The sequence below is a fragment of the Bufo gargarizans genome, chromosome 7 (genome assembly GCF_014858855.1).
Source record: "Bufo gargarizans isolate SCDJY-AF-19 chromosome 7, ASM1485885v1, whole genome shotgun sequence".
NCBI classification, from domain to species: Eukaryota; Metazoa; Chordata; class Amphibia; order Anura; family Bufonidae; genus Bufo; species Bufo gargarizans.
This window is the reverse complement of record NC_058086.1, coordinates 47,568,797-47,584,301: the sequence shown is the minus strand read 5'-3', so window position 1 is coordinate 47,584,301 and position 15,505 is coordinate 47,568,797. Positions and strand designations below refer to the sequence as shown.

The window sequence follows — 15,505 nt, the reverse complement described above, 5'->3', positions numbered from 1 at the left end:
CTCTGCACCTGCCACGCCCTCTCCAGTTGGATTGACAGGGCCAGACAGTGAAAAAATCATCACACCCGGTCCTGTCAATCAAAGTGCAGAGGGTGTGTCATTTTCAGAGAGAGCAGAGCCTCTAGGTGTAATGGTAACTCCCCTGTTGCTCCTAGAGGCTCATTTGCATATATTTAAACTTCATCTTTCTCAGCAATGCGGGCACATATGAACATGGGACCAACACAGATGCCTTCAGCTGCCAAATGCACATGGAACAGGTCAGCCAGTGTCACAGGTACAAAACTGCTGACAGATGCCCTTTAATATGAAATGCAACTTTCTCAAGTCGATGAGCTGTGAATGGGACCGATATGTCTTCATGTGCTGGAAGGATTTGTAAATATCACAATCAGGATCGAAAATGTCAGAAAAGAGTCACAAGCGACGTCTCCGGCAGCTGTGTGATTAACACTATTGGCAGCTGGAGTATAAACTCTGAAAAGGTCAAATTCAAAAGTAGCTGCAGCTAAAAATTGCAGTGTGTGGTACATTTTCTTCTTCATCCTTGGATTCAGATCTTCTATTTTGAGGGACCACTGCAAAAACACGGTCAAGGCCACCAACCTATCATCGAAGCTCAGTTGTGGATTGATCCACTAGGTGGCAGACCCTGGAGCTGACCGGAGCTTGACTGGTTTGACTCCTTGTACTCTATGTTTTGAATCTGGGCAACTATAGCCAGACACTGATTTACCTACTGACCCATTAAAAAAAGACACTGGTCTTCTCACTGACACTGGTCATCCACTAGACTACCAGGGCTTAGACTATGGTCGATCCACTGGTAAACTGGGGTTCTGGCTATCATTTTACCACTGAAGTTTCAGTTGGGCTCAATGGTGGACTGATCCACATGTTGGTTGACCGTGAAGCTGGTTAAACTCGTTCTTGCCTCTGGACGACAAGGCCCCGGTACTGGTTTTCTTAGTGTAGCACCAAGTGACTGTCAACTGCCATTGATTTTTCCCCCTGAATGTCCTGGCACTGATATCCCTGTGTCACCATATTCTGGCACTAGTTATTCACTCGACCACCAAGTCCCAGACGGTAGTGTTTCCACTGGTCCACCAGGGCTCCAACTGTGATTTTCTCAATTGATCACCAAGGCTCCAAGTCTGTTTTTCCCATGGAATCACCAAGATCCCAACACTGGTTATTTACTGGACCAAATTGGCCTGGACGCAGATTTTCCCACTGAACCACAAGGGCCTTGACCGATATTTGTACAGGACCACAAGTAAATGGAAACTGTATTGTTCAGGGGATACTCAATATATCGTCAATAACCAAAGAGTATTGATTATTTCAGTGCCTTCACAGGAGCAGATTTTTGCAAAGTTGCAGACATTTTTGGTGTAAATTTTGGTGCTGATTTTGTTGCGATTTCCTGTATGAGAATCCATTCAGTTCAATGGGAAATTGATTCTGCAGTGGAAATGCTGCAGAAAAACATAATCTGTGCACAACTTGACACTACGTGTCCCATTAGGCCACCATGGAACTCACACTAATCTTTCCACTAGACCCGCAGGGCTCTTATTGTTTTTCCTGTTCAGCATCATGCTAATAAAAATCTCCATTTTACTGCTGTAGTCGTAGTCAGGCTTTCCTTCACTTGGAGTAAAATAAATCTGGCCAAGGCGAGGGGCTTACTGGCACCCTCCTGACTTCTAGGACACATGCCCTGGATACACCCTTTACTCTGTATGAGAGAAGCCTTGAACTTACCTGGACGCACAGTACATCTTGAGTCAGATCTTATTTATTTCTAAATTCTGTGCAATTCAGCACCAAGGGAACAAACTGCACCCGAGGTGGTGACACTTTCTGGCAGCCCCCACTGCCTTTTCCTAGAAATAGAAGAGAATGTTACATTCTGTTCTTCATGGAGATGAACGGGTTGAAAATTTTTAGGAACAATGTCAGCCTTAATGAAAAGAGATGAGCGTTCCCTCGTTGGTCTCACGAACGAAATGGATTTTCTTTGGAATGGAACAATGAATATAAAAAGTTCAGTGGTCAAGTGGGTCTAGAAAAAATGGTGCAAGAATGTAAAAAAATAATAATAAAATACTTGGGAAGTATTGCTTTATTTTCCTGTATCAGGTTTACATACAAGGTTATCAGGGAGGCAGAAGTTAAAAGGGATTTGCCTCCAAAGCCTCCATTACACAATAGCCACCTGGCTGCCTCTACCATGGTCTAATCCAGGAATCGGCAACCTTCGGCACTCCAGCTGCTGTGAAACTACAACTCCCAGCATCCAGCATTCCCAGCTTTTCTTCTAATTCCTACAAACGTGAATGGGGTATTCTGGGAGTTGTAGTTTCAGAACAGCTGGCTGCTGATCCCTGGTCTAATCCCTGGCTGCATAGCATAGGCACTGTACGTTTTGGTGCTATATGGTATTCATGCAGTACATGTTCACTGTATGGCATTACTATGCAAATACTATATGGCGGTATGATATGGGCACTATAAAGCACTGTACATTTGCCACTGTATGGTATTCATATTTGTTCACTATACGGCACTATTATGCAAATACTATATGGCGGTATCATATGGGCACTGAATGGCGGTGCTTTTTCAGAACTATATAGCAGGATGTTTCTGCACCCCCTGTTATTCATCTTATTGCAGGATGCTATAGTCGGCCTCTCTCCTGCCTGAATTGGCTGATAGCAGGGAACAATAAGGGCCCATTCACACAACCGCAAGGCCTCCGTGCCCGTGCTGCGGACCGCCGCAAATAGCTGTCCGCAATGCAAAGGCACCGGCCATGTGAACCCCATATTGTGTTGCGGACCTATTGACTTAAAGATAGGACATGTCCTATATTTAGCGGTGCGGAGGCAGAGACCCTAAAGCCCACAGAAGTGCTTCCTAGTGTTTCCGTGGATTTCCGATCCGTGCCTTAATGCCATTCCTCAGCGCAGCAAGTGGAAGGAAAATTTACTTTCTGTAAAGGCGTCTTGCACACAACCGCATGTATTTTGCAGTCTGCAAAAAAACGGATCTGCAAAAAATACGGATGGCGTCCGTGTGCATTCTGTATTTTGGCGGAATGGAACTGCTGGCTCCTAATAGAACAGTCCTAACCTTGTCCGTAATGCGGACAATAATAGGACATGTTCTATTTTTTTACGGAAACAAAATGCAAACGGAGTAACTTTTTTTTTTTTTTTGGGACCCACTAAAATGAATTGTTCTGCATACGGTCTGCAAAAAAAAACCTGAATGGACGCGGAAAGAAAATAAGTTTGTGTGCATGAGCCCTAAGTGTGTGTTTAATTAAGCTGTCCATGGAGGAGACACAAAGCAGTAACGGGGAGATTTACGGCCTTCCTCCTGCTATACGAGCTGTCAGCAGGCCCAGGATGAATTTTCCAGTTATGCGAAGCTGCCCCTGGCAGAGGGCACAGTGATGGAGGGGGGGCTACTTATCAATGGAGATGGATTTCAGCCCCCTCATCTCTGCCCCCTGTGCTATATTAGGGTGACACACTGTATGCAAAACAAAAATACTGAAGGAAAGTATTTTTCATCAGTAAAAGCTGTCAGCGTCGGGATGATCTATATGGCGGAAGTATTTTTAGACCTGCAGTCATGGCTTTGATCACTACGTCCTTCATTGTCGCTATGCAGAGCCGTTAATTGTTACAGTACTGGGATCTGGGAGGCAGAGGCCTAGGGGCTCATTCAGACAGGTGACGTTTGCGTCCAGGTGCTTAGAATGGACCGGGAACGTTTCCGCGATAAAAAAAACGGACAACGCACAAGGAAGCCATCCCTGTGCGGTCTGTTTAACAGCGCTTATCTGAAAGAGGCCTACATGAAGACCCCTGGGAATATGTTTTTTAACTTATGGGAATCTGAGTTTGTACGTTTCAGGTTTAACACACATTATCAGTAGGGGCTTTGTGTTATGCTGGCACCAGACACTGATCCCCAGCACACGCAGCCACCTACAGCTCAAGGTGGGCGACTTACAACCCATTTCCAGATTCTACATACTGGTTATACATTGTATCACTATATTATCTATCTATACTTCATATTTTGACATTCGTTCACACTTCGTTTGGTGGTAAAAGGTGAATTGCGTTATGGATTCTGTTACCACGGACCATAACGTTTAACGCAATTCCTTTTAGAGGAGTTCCATTATCCGTTCCGTCATAATAGAAGTCTATGGACTGCAAAACGGATCCGTCCCTGTTTCTGTTATGCAGCGGAGTCCATAAGCGATGGCATTAGGCAAGTTTCACACTTGCGTTTCCATCTCTGGCAGGCTGTTTGGGCAGGGGAGAAGCCCACCAGGGATGTCTGGAGCGGGCACTGCCAGATGCTACTTGACACCCGCTGACCCCATTCACTACAATGGGGACCGGCGGAGATCCGACCACAATCTGGCAGTCTGTTCTGGCAGGGAGCACACACTTTACCTTGTGAAACAGGCCTTAGTGATGACTGCTCCCTATACTGTGGAGGAGATCCCTGCATGTAAATGTGTCTCCTCCACAGTCGAGCACGCGATTGCCGGGAAGGAACGCTTCTGTATGGGGGTGAGTGATGGCATTAGTGATCACTGCTCATTGTACTGTGGAGGAGATCACTGCATGTAAACATGTCTCCTCCACAAACGAGCAGGTCATTGTCAGGACAAAATGCTTATGTATGTAGACGAGCGATGGCATTAGTGATCACTGCTCCCCATACTGTGGAGGAGATCCCTGCATGTAAACATGTCTCCTCCACCAGCGAGCAGGTCATTGTCAGGACAGAATGCTTATGTATGTAGACGAGCGATGGCATTAGTGATCACTGCTCCCCATACTGTGGAGGAGATCGCTGCTTGTAAATTTGTCTCCTCCACTGACGAGCAGGAGATTGTCAGGAAGGAACGCGTATGTATGGGGATAAGTGATGGCATTAGTGATCACTGCTCCCTTTACTGTGGAGGAGATCGCTGCATGTAAATGTGTCTCTTCCCAACAATCGTAAGGCTCATCTGCAGTCCAATTACAGTCCTTACTAGAATTCTGGAGAAGGGTCGTTGATCCAGAGACTTATTCCACTTAATTGCCAGAGTGGAGTTAGGCCTCTTGCACACAAACGTATTTTCATTCTGTGTCTGTTCCTTTTTTTTTTTTTTTTTTTTTTGTGGGTCCCTTTTTCCCCCCCAAAAAAATTAGGAAAATTGGCTTCTACTTTGGTATCGTTAGTTTTTTGGGGGATGTGGGAGGAAATTGAAATACCTGGAGGAAACCCAGACAACACATTAACGACGAGCAGGTGTTACCTTACCCAGTGTTGCCTGTACCCGTGCTGCGGACTGCAATTTGCGATCCACAATGCACGGGCACTGACCGCGGGGCTGCCGCATGCGGATCGTGACCCCATTCACTTGATCCGTTCATTCCACAAAGAGATAGAACAAGTTCTATCTTTTTGCGCAACTGAAGCACTGAACGAAACCCCACGGAAGCACTCCGTAGGGCTTCCAAAGGGTTCCGTTCCGCGCTTACGTTCTGTTCCGCACTGCATCTCCAGATTTGGGGACCCATTCAAGTGAATGGGTCCGCATCCGTGATGTGGAATGCACGCGGCTGGTGACCCGTGTATTGCGGAACCGCTGTATGCGGTCCGCAGCACGGGCACGGAGCCCTTACATTCGTGTGCAAGAGGCCTAACAGAGTGAACAGCCATTGTACGAAACAATTGTATTCCATTTTTTATTAGGTTACTACACTGCAGTATATCCCTGTACGGTACTATGTGTACGGATCTAGTATACAGCACCATTTAAGCTATATTGTATATGATTAAACTAGATTATATGACTGTACTATTCTAGTAAACAATCCCATTATACGGTATACAGTACTATATTCTGCTCTTTATTACATTATATTACTGTACTATACTAGTATATGATCCCATTGTATTTCCTCTGGCATTATACGTCAGCTACCAGGTACCTGTCCAGGTCTCGTAGATTTCTCGCATTTCCGTAGATCATTTACACTTATGGCTAATAGTAACTGAAGGGGACCATGTAAAACAAGAGTAACACCAGAACATAAGTGAGATGATGGACTGTTCGCTGTGAGAGTTGTGACGTTTTCAGATCCTCCGTTAGGCATTCCGTCATAGAATTGCGTTATGGTCCGTCATAAAGGAATCTATAACGCAATTCACCTTTTACCAGTAAACGAAGCGTGAACGAATTTCATAACCTAAAATTCGCTAATTTCTAACTACAAGGTATTCATGTAGAAAGTCTACTGGAAAATTGTATAACTCTTCATTATCCAAAGAATAATCTTAATTGGTGAAATAGTAATATCCGCTTAAGGCCTCCTGCACACGACCGTATGGATTTTTCAGTGTTTTGCGGTCCGTTTTTTGTTTCCGTTGTGATTCCGTTCCATTTTTCCGTATGGCATATACAGTAATCACATAGAAAAAATTGGGCTGGGCATAAAATTTTCAATAGATGGTTCAGCAAAAACTGAATGGATACGGAAGACATACGGATGCATTTCCGTATGTGTTCCGTTTTTTTTGCGGACCCGTTGACTTGAGTGGAGACATGGAACGTAATTTGCGGGCAATAATAGGACATGTTCTATCTTTCAACGTAATGGAAATACGGAAACGGAATGCATACGGAGTACATTCCATTTTTTTTTTTTTTTTTGCGGAACCATTGAAATGAAAGGAAACGCAAAAAAACGTCAGTAAATGGGGAAAAAAAAAAACGGTTGTGTGCAGGAGGCCTAAGGGTGGTATTGGCAGCCATATTGGTTGTCATCCAGCTTTCTCAGAAACAGAGATAATATTAGAGGAAAGTCAGGTTTATATCTCAATAGACCAATCATTTCCCTTTAAGCGTTTGTTTCATAGCAACAGTTGTAACGTAATGCCGCCATCTGATACAATGTATCTGTGCTGATAATATCTTGAATTGTGGGTTTATTGTTTCTCAGGGTGAAGTGTCCTTAATCAGACACAACTTGGCTCTTTCCTCCGTCCACAGTCGTACATCACTGCTGTCAGTAACAAATCTAATTGAGCTAAGTGGGTTTTCTGCTCAGGCTTTTAGGGTGGGGGAGGGGGTGCGGGGCTGGACTCTTCCCTCCACTCTGCAGTCTCATAGGTCAGGTCAAATATAGACAGGAGGAAGACCATTTTAAGCCCCTGTCACTGAGACCTCAGCAGCAGGAGGAGCGGGCGTCCCATGCCTTCTTCTGCCGGTCTGGGCCGCGGTCCCGCGCTATGATGCGCCCGGCCTATATTCATCGGAGCTCTGGCGTCTGTCCAGGAGCCGAATTCAGATGACATTAAGAATGTTGTGTCTCACGGTGACATGTCCCAAGTAAACACGTAGGGGGACGTGCAGGAAAAAAACCGCATCTGTGAAAATGTATCCCACATGTTAGGCTTAGATACACTGGCTAATCCAGAAGCATCAAACATGATCGGCTTAGATACAGCAGCTAAGGAGACAGTATTACACCTGAGAGGAAGAGATACAATGACTTATCTGGAAGCATCACACACAATATGCTTAGATACAGCCGCTCCGTAGATATCACACGTGGTAGGCTTAGATACAGCAGCTCAGCAAATAATATCACACATGATAGGCTTAGATACAGCAGCTCGGAAGATTATATCAAGCATGATAGGCTTAGATACAGTGACTCGCCTGGAAGCATCACACATTATAGGCTTAGATACAATGCTCCGAAGACAGTATCACACATACTATGCTTAAATATATCAGCTCAGCAGACGGTATCACACATGATAGGTGTAGGTACATTGGCTCATCTGGAAGTATCACACATGATAGGCTTAGGTACATGTCCCAGCGACAGTACCTAAGCTCAGCAAAAACGCTTCCGTTACTGATAATACAACCATCTGCATCCGCTATGAACAGATCCGTTGTATGGTCTGTAACATAGCCAAGACGGATCCGTCACGAACTCCATTGAAAGTCAGTGGGGGATGGATCCGTTTTCTATTGTGTCAGAGAAAACGTATTTGACTTGCATTGTGGGTCATGACGCAGCACGCTGCTCTCCGGTATGAGAACGGAATGTATTTTGGAGATCTCCAGTTACATTTTGTCCCCAAATGAATGGGCACAATAAATGGGGACAAAATGGAAGCGTTTTTTCCGGTATTGAGACCCTATGACGGATCTCAATACCGGAAAATATTAACGCTAGTGTGAAAGTAGCCTTAGATATATTGACTCATCAGGCAGTGTCGCACTGTAGGATTAGATACACGGCTCATAATACCTCATCACACATTATAGGATTAGATACACAGTTCAGTAGACAGTATCAGTGTCTCATGATAAGCTTAGATACACAGTTCAGTAGACAGTATCACACGTGACAAGTGTAGAAATATTGGCATAAGCTTAGATACACCACCTCCTTTCATTTGCACATGGGAGAATTACTATTCATGCACACGACCGCTAGTGTTTTGTGGTCCGCAAATTGCGGATCCGCAAAACACGGTACCGGACGTGTGCATTCCACATTTTGCGGAATGGAAGGGCCGGCCCCTAATAGAAGAGTCCTATCCTTTTCTGTAATGCGGACCATAATAAAACATGTTCTATTTTTTTGCGGAACGGCCATGCGGACGCGCTGACGTGGAATGCAGACTGTCATTTCCAAGTTTTTTTGTGGCCCCATTGAAGTGAATGTTTCCATATACGCGCCACCCCAAAAAATGGAACGGACACAGAAAAAAAATACATTTGTGTGCATGACGGGAACCTGTCATCAGTTTTGATGCCTGAGCCGCTGGCAGCAAGAAATGCCGACACGTTCCCTCATTACACAGAACTACGTTTCAGGCCTCTCAGTTGTCGCTGTTGCCCGGCCGTGACCGTATTGCGGTCTGCAATCCAGGAGATACAGTGCGGAATGGAGGCTCGGATCGGAAGCCCAGTAATGCACTACGGAGTGCGTCTGTGGATTTTCTGTCCGTGCCTCCGTGGACCATCGGAAGTGGATCGCAGACCCCATTGAAGTGAATGGGTCCCTGTCCGCAGACCGCAGCAACACGGTTGGTGCCTGTTTCTTGCGAACCACAATTTGCAGTCCGCATCATGGGCAAGGCCGGCACACGGTTGTGTACATGAAACCTTACTCTGAAATTTGAGCCTGGAGTGGACTGGGCACATTGTGCTGAGGATGGCCCCTGCATGAGCCGGGTCTGGGCACAGGGAGGTGTGCCGTGGGCAGCTCCCCTCTGGCTTCTCCCCATGCCCGGCTCTTTTGTAAACAAGGCAGCGTAAGGAATATCATAAAGGGTTACATGTAAGATAAATGTGTTACATTACTAACATAAAGAAACTTTGTATTGGTTATATTCACATTGTCACCACCGCATTCCCCATTTCACGGAGATCTGGGGGGGCGTCCCTTTATATCAGGCCTCCAGTTTTCCGGTAGGGCCTCTCAGCGTACAGGGCTGGCACTGCGTAGCATGGAGAGCAGAGGTCACTGATACTTGGCTTGATAATATCGGGTGTGGACATGAAAGTTCTGCCAAGGCTATAAAAAGGATTGCGATGAAAGTTCAAACTCAGGGGCGGACGCCCACCCACGCCCTCCTCCTGCCTCCGCTTGGATCTGTGATAATGCATCTGGATCGATCCGCACAGGGATAATGTATACTTGGGGGTTTCTATCATCAGATAAGAGGATGTCACATTATGCTCTATGGGACTCGGGGAGAAGATCAGCCAGTAAGTGTCAGTGGATCAGGAGGTTATCCGTGGCAATGAAAGCTCCAGACCACAACATCCGCAGGGGATAAAAGGGAAGTGTCTGTGATCCCTCAGCTGCCAGCCCTCAAGTGCTTCCCAAGTGCCTGACCACTCTGCCCTGAGGGTTGCGAGCTGTGATGGGCATCTGCACCAATCGTTGTCGCCCAGTGATACATCCAGCCACATTGTGTTCTATTGTAATGTAACTGAATTCTACAGCCCTTACTAGGCCTGTGTTACAGGGAGGCCCATCCACCGCCACTCTGCACATCAGCACTTGGGTAGTCCAACTCAATGGTGGTGGAAACTCTCGCCAGCAGTCTCCCAGTGGCAGCTTCCCTGCGGCACAGAGCACTGGCTCACCCTACTTGGTGCTCCTCTTACCACCAGTCTGACCAGCATTGATACCAGTCTGACCAGCATTGATACTTTGGAGAGAGTTCAGAGAAGAGCGACTAAACTGGTACATGGATTGCAGGATAAAACTTACCAGGAAAGATTAAAGGATCTTAACATGTAGAGCTTGGAAGAAAGACAAGACAGGGGGGGGGATGAGAGAAACTGCAAAATACATAAAGGGAATCAACAAGGTAAAAGAGGAAAGAATATTTAAAAGAAGAAAAACTGCTACAAGAGGACATCGTTTTATATTAGAGGGGCAAAGGTTTAAAAGTAATATCAGGAAGTATTACTTTACTGAGAGAGTAGTGGATGCATGGAATAGCCTTCCTGCAGAAGTGGTAGCTGCAAATACAGTGGAGGAGTTTAAGGGAACCTGTCACTGGGATTTTGTGTATAGAGCTGAGGACATGGGTTGCTAGATCACCGCTAGCACATCTGCAATATCCAGTCCCCATAGCTCTGTGTGCTTTTATTGTGTAAAAGAAACAACGATTTGATACATATGCAAATTAACCTGAGATGAGTCCTGTATGTGAGATGAGTCAGGGACAGGACGCGTCTCAGGTTAATTTGAATATGTATCAAATCTGGTTTTTTACACAATAAAAGCACACAGAGCTATGGGGACTGGGTATTGCGGATGTGCTAGCAGTGATCTAGCAACCCATGTCCTCAGCTCGATACACAGGTGACATGTTCCCTTTAAGCATGCATGGGATAGGCATAAGGCCATCCTTCATATAAGATAGGGCCGGGGCTATCCATAGTATTCAGTATATTGGGCAGACTAGATGGGCCAAATGGTTCTTATCTGCCGACACATTCTAGGTTTCTTCCCGTTTTGCAACCTGCAGCCTACCTCACACCCATTGGTCTTCTGTTTGCCACTTACCAATATGCTGCCTCTGGTCACACTACTTGCAGACTGTCAGGCACTGCCTGTAAAATGGAGTGAATGTGCCGGTGCGCCGCGCTGCGCAATGGCCAAAGCTACACAAATAAAAGCAGACACTTGCAGCAGCTCTCTGCAAACATAGACTATAGGGACTAATGCTGTACTCACTACACGGATATGAGGAGGTCTGCCACCACACAGAGAGGTAACATATAGGGACGGGAGGACTTTGTGAGTTCAGTTTCTGCTTGCTGTCAGTGAATGAGAACATTCTTGTTTACGTCCAGTTTGTTACATTGTTTTTAAGTCTAGTAAACCGTGAAGATGACTGTATTCATACATGGCGATCTGTCTGCACCCACTTCTGCATGGATCTGGCCATCAGAGGGGCAGGCTGCAGAGGGTCTGGATGATATTTGTAGGTCACAGGGCGAGACCTCATGTTTCGCCTCCTTTGATGTGTAAATTCAGTGAATGTGACGGTCGTACATTACTGAAGCCCACAGAGGACTGACTGCTCTATTACTATCCCATAGAGAACATCTTGTTACTCAGGAGGATGGGAGTGTTGGAAGGATTCGCTGGATGAAGGCAGCATTACTTGGACACTATCATAAATGATGGGAATGGTATTGCTGAGAAGCAGCACAGAGTATTTAAGGAGAGGAGAGTAGTGGACCTTGCAGAACATAGGACACAAATGAACTTTCATAATCAACTCCCCGGCTTGGAAGGTTTGCTTTACTAAAGCCTCATGCACACGACAGTATTTTTTTGCGGTCCGCAAAAAGGGGTTCCGTTGTTCCATGATCCGTGTCCGTTTTTGTTTCCGTGTATCTTCCTTTATTTTTGGAGGATCTCCAAACATGAAGGAAAGTAAAAAAAAAAATCAAAGTTTAGTTTGCCATGCAAATGATAGGAAAAAAACGGACGCGCGGACGCGGATGACAATCTTGTGTGCCTCTGTGTTTTTTCACGGACCCATTGACTTGAATGGGGCTGCGAACCGTTGTCTGTGAAAAAAATAGGACAGGTCCTATTTTTTTTCACAGACTGGAAACACGGATCACGGACGCGGATGCCAAACGGTGCATTAGCCGAGTTTTTCACGGACCCATTGAAAGTCACACGGGACACAACAACGGTCGTGTGCATGAGGCCTTATTCACACGTCAGTGTTCCGTCAGTGATTTCCATCAGTGATTGTGAACCAAAACCAGGAGTGGAGCCTCCACAGACATAAGGAATAAGGGAACGATCTGTGTTTAGAGTCGCTCCTGGTTTTGGCTCATAATAACTGATGGAAATCAATGACTGTGTGAATGAGGCATAAAGCTGAGCCTCATCAAGGTGTGGAGACCTTCACCACCATTGGAGGTCCTACCAGGTTTCTCCCTCACCTAGCTGCACATCTGTGGCCTCCTGGTGTCTCTTCGGGTCATGAAGAAGAGACCACATGCTACCAGTGCAGAATACCCACTGCAATCACTGTGGTGCATCGTGCGCCTGCAGCGCGCCATCCAGAGACCAAGAGATAAGCGCGCACCCCGGTTGACTATGGGTAAAGTCAGATGCAGAGGGGGCGCTGATCACATATAAGCAGATTTGTAAATTCCCTTGAATCCTTTATTTTGTGCATTAAAAGGGGATGTGCCAAGTTTTAAACTTCTCCACAATTCATGCCATGGGTTCCCTCTGTCCTGTGCCCTTTTAGTATAACATTATGTAAAGTGGATAATAAACCTTCTTTGTTATCTTGTAGCAACTTCTATATCGTATGTTTTCTTCATGGGGCAGGAAGTCTCACCAGTGGCAGGTACACAAGCCACACGGACATTTCCCAGAAAGCAAAGCCTGAGGTTTTCAGGGTACTTCCAGTAAATGTACCAGTAGTCTCTGAGCAGTGCCGAAGGGCTAGCATTGCTGTATAGTAACCTGGCGATCTAGGATCATGGACTGCACCCACGTAGTCCCATACCATAGATAGCCCGAGGTTTTCTTAGTTCTTAGGCTGGGTGGATCCTATCTTATTTGCCTCATTGTACTATTATCTTTGATTGTAATCCTGCCTTTGATGATAATGAGAGGACTCCTGTACGCAGCACAAGCTGAAAAAAATGACAGGAAGTGTCAACCATTGCCAGTGTGAGTGCTCAGTAGCCGCTGTTTCTAATGGTAAGTTTGTGCTCATGCACACAAACGTATTTAGTTTACGTGTCCGTTCAGTTTTTTGTTTTTTTTTGCAGACAGTATGCAGAACCATTCATTTCAATGGATTCGCAAAAAAAACGAAGTTACTCCATGTGCATTCTGTTTCTGTATGTCCGTTCCGTTAAAAAAAAATAAAAAAAACATGTCCTATTATTGTATGCATTATGGACAAGGATAGGACGGTTCTATTAGGGGCCGAGCTGTTCCGTTCCACAAAATGCGGAATGCACACGGACGTCGTCCCTATTTTTTACGGACCACAAAATACATACGGCCGTGTGCATGAGCCCTAAAAGATGGGGCCTGAATGCAAGATTTATCACAGAGCCCCTCGAAGTGCCTTTTATAGAGCTGCTGCGGCAGAGAGCCTGAGTGCGGCTGCTGTTTCCTCTGTGCTGCTGATATCTGCACTGCACTTAGAGACTTTTTTTTTAACTCACCGACCTCAGGAAACCCACCGTTTTTATCAGCCACTTCATCTCGTCTTTGCCGCGCACCCCTGTCTGTTACACAGAGGAAACACCAAGCCTGGCATTCTGTTTCTCTGAAAGGCTTCCCCATCCTGTTGTTCTCCTGCGAAGGGCACGGCATCTCCGAATGTTCCCGTTCTAATTGTTTAATTCAGGTCCCCTGGCAGAAGATCAGAAAGTTACTCAAACCCTTATAAAACAAAGCAAGAAAAAACTCGAAAAGATGAGAGGCCTGCAAGGGAAGGGCGGCTGAACTCGTTTCTTGATCCTTTTGCACTTATTGCACTACCTGGAGACCATCAGCAAGTAGTCCATCTGCTGGCGATACATCTTATTATGGAGTTATTGTTTTCTAGTAGCATTCTTTGTCAATACTCAGAGCAGCCTGTCTATTAGCCACTATAAGATGTGTTACTATTCCAGTACAGGTTTTGTATTTTATATTTTTTTTTATTGTTTTCTGAGGTTTACTCAAGTGTTTTTGACCATTTTTGCCACTTGTTTTAAAAATCAACTTTCTTTAATTCATTAACACTACCGGACCTCTGTGTATAAGCACAGACATTTATTAGGGCAGCAATCTCCAATCAGCTGTTGCAGAACTACAACTCCCAGCATGGCTGTCACAGCTGAAAGCCACAGGAGAGCCACATGTTGGAACACATATGCACAGCATGACCCAGCTAGGCATAAGCTGTAGCTAAGTGATGGCTGAATATTTCTTTTTACACCTTGGGCTATTATATTTTACATCTTCACTTTCCTTACCGTAGATGCGTGCTGAATACGCGCGATGACGCTGCAGGGACTGGTACGTGTGTCATTTGAAGACCCGGATTCTGCAGCATTTGTGGCTGTGGGGGAGTGAGAACGCTGGAGAGAACATATAACATATTGTAGGTGTTTGAAGCCCCCTCATCGCATCTTATCGACATCACAGTGACGATAAATCCCCACCGTCCTGACACAGGGAATTCCACAGGCTGTGACGCTGACACTAGGGGGTCATGTGGTCGCCAGCACCTACATGTACTTACCTCTGACCCAGCACCTGGGAGGTCTCCTTTCATGTGGTTTTTATTGATGTATACAGAAACAATAGAAGTGACCTTTATAACATAGAGAGAAGAGAAGGTCACATAGCAGAAGGTATCAGGGAAACCGCCCCATCCTGCAGCATTACTGTAAAAGGCCACACCGTTATTATCGTCACCTACATCCATGACATTACTTATCCTGTACTGATCCTGAGTTACATCCTGTATTATACTCCAGAGCTGCACTCACTATTCCGCTGGTGGAGTCACTGTGTACATACATTACTTATCCTGTACTGATCCTGAGTTACATCCTGTATTATACTCCAGAGCTGTACTCACTATTCTGCTGGTGCAGTCACAATGTACATACATTACTTATCCTGTACTGATCCTGAGTTACATCCTGTATTATACCCCAGAGCTGCACTCACTATTCTGCTGGTGCAGTCACTGTGTACATACATTACTTATCCTGTACTGATCCTGAGTTATATATTGTATTATACTCCAGAGCTGCACTCACTATTCTGCTGGTGCAGTCATTCTGTACATACATTACTTATCCTGTACTGATCCTGAGTTACATACTGTATTATCCTCCAGAGCTGCACTCACTATTCTGCTGGTGCAGTCA

The 15,505-nt window shown here is 45.5% G+C and overlaps 1 long non-coding RNA gene across 1 annotated transcript; it reads right to left on the bottom strand.

Annotated features, from left to right (window-relative positions):
- Window positions 1-7,038: 7,038 nt before the first annotated feature.
- LOC122944094 lies at window positions 7,039-14,706 on the bottom strand. The gene is made up of 3 exons (XR_006390941.1): window positions 14,600-14,706; window positions 13,820-13,991; window positions 7,039-7,464 (listed from the first exon to the last, which is right to left on the bottom strand). It is a non-coding gene; the product is annotated as an uncharacterized LOC122944094 (long non-coding RNA).
- Window positions 14,707-15,505: the final 799 nt, after the last annotated feature.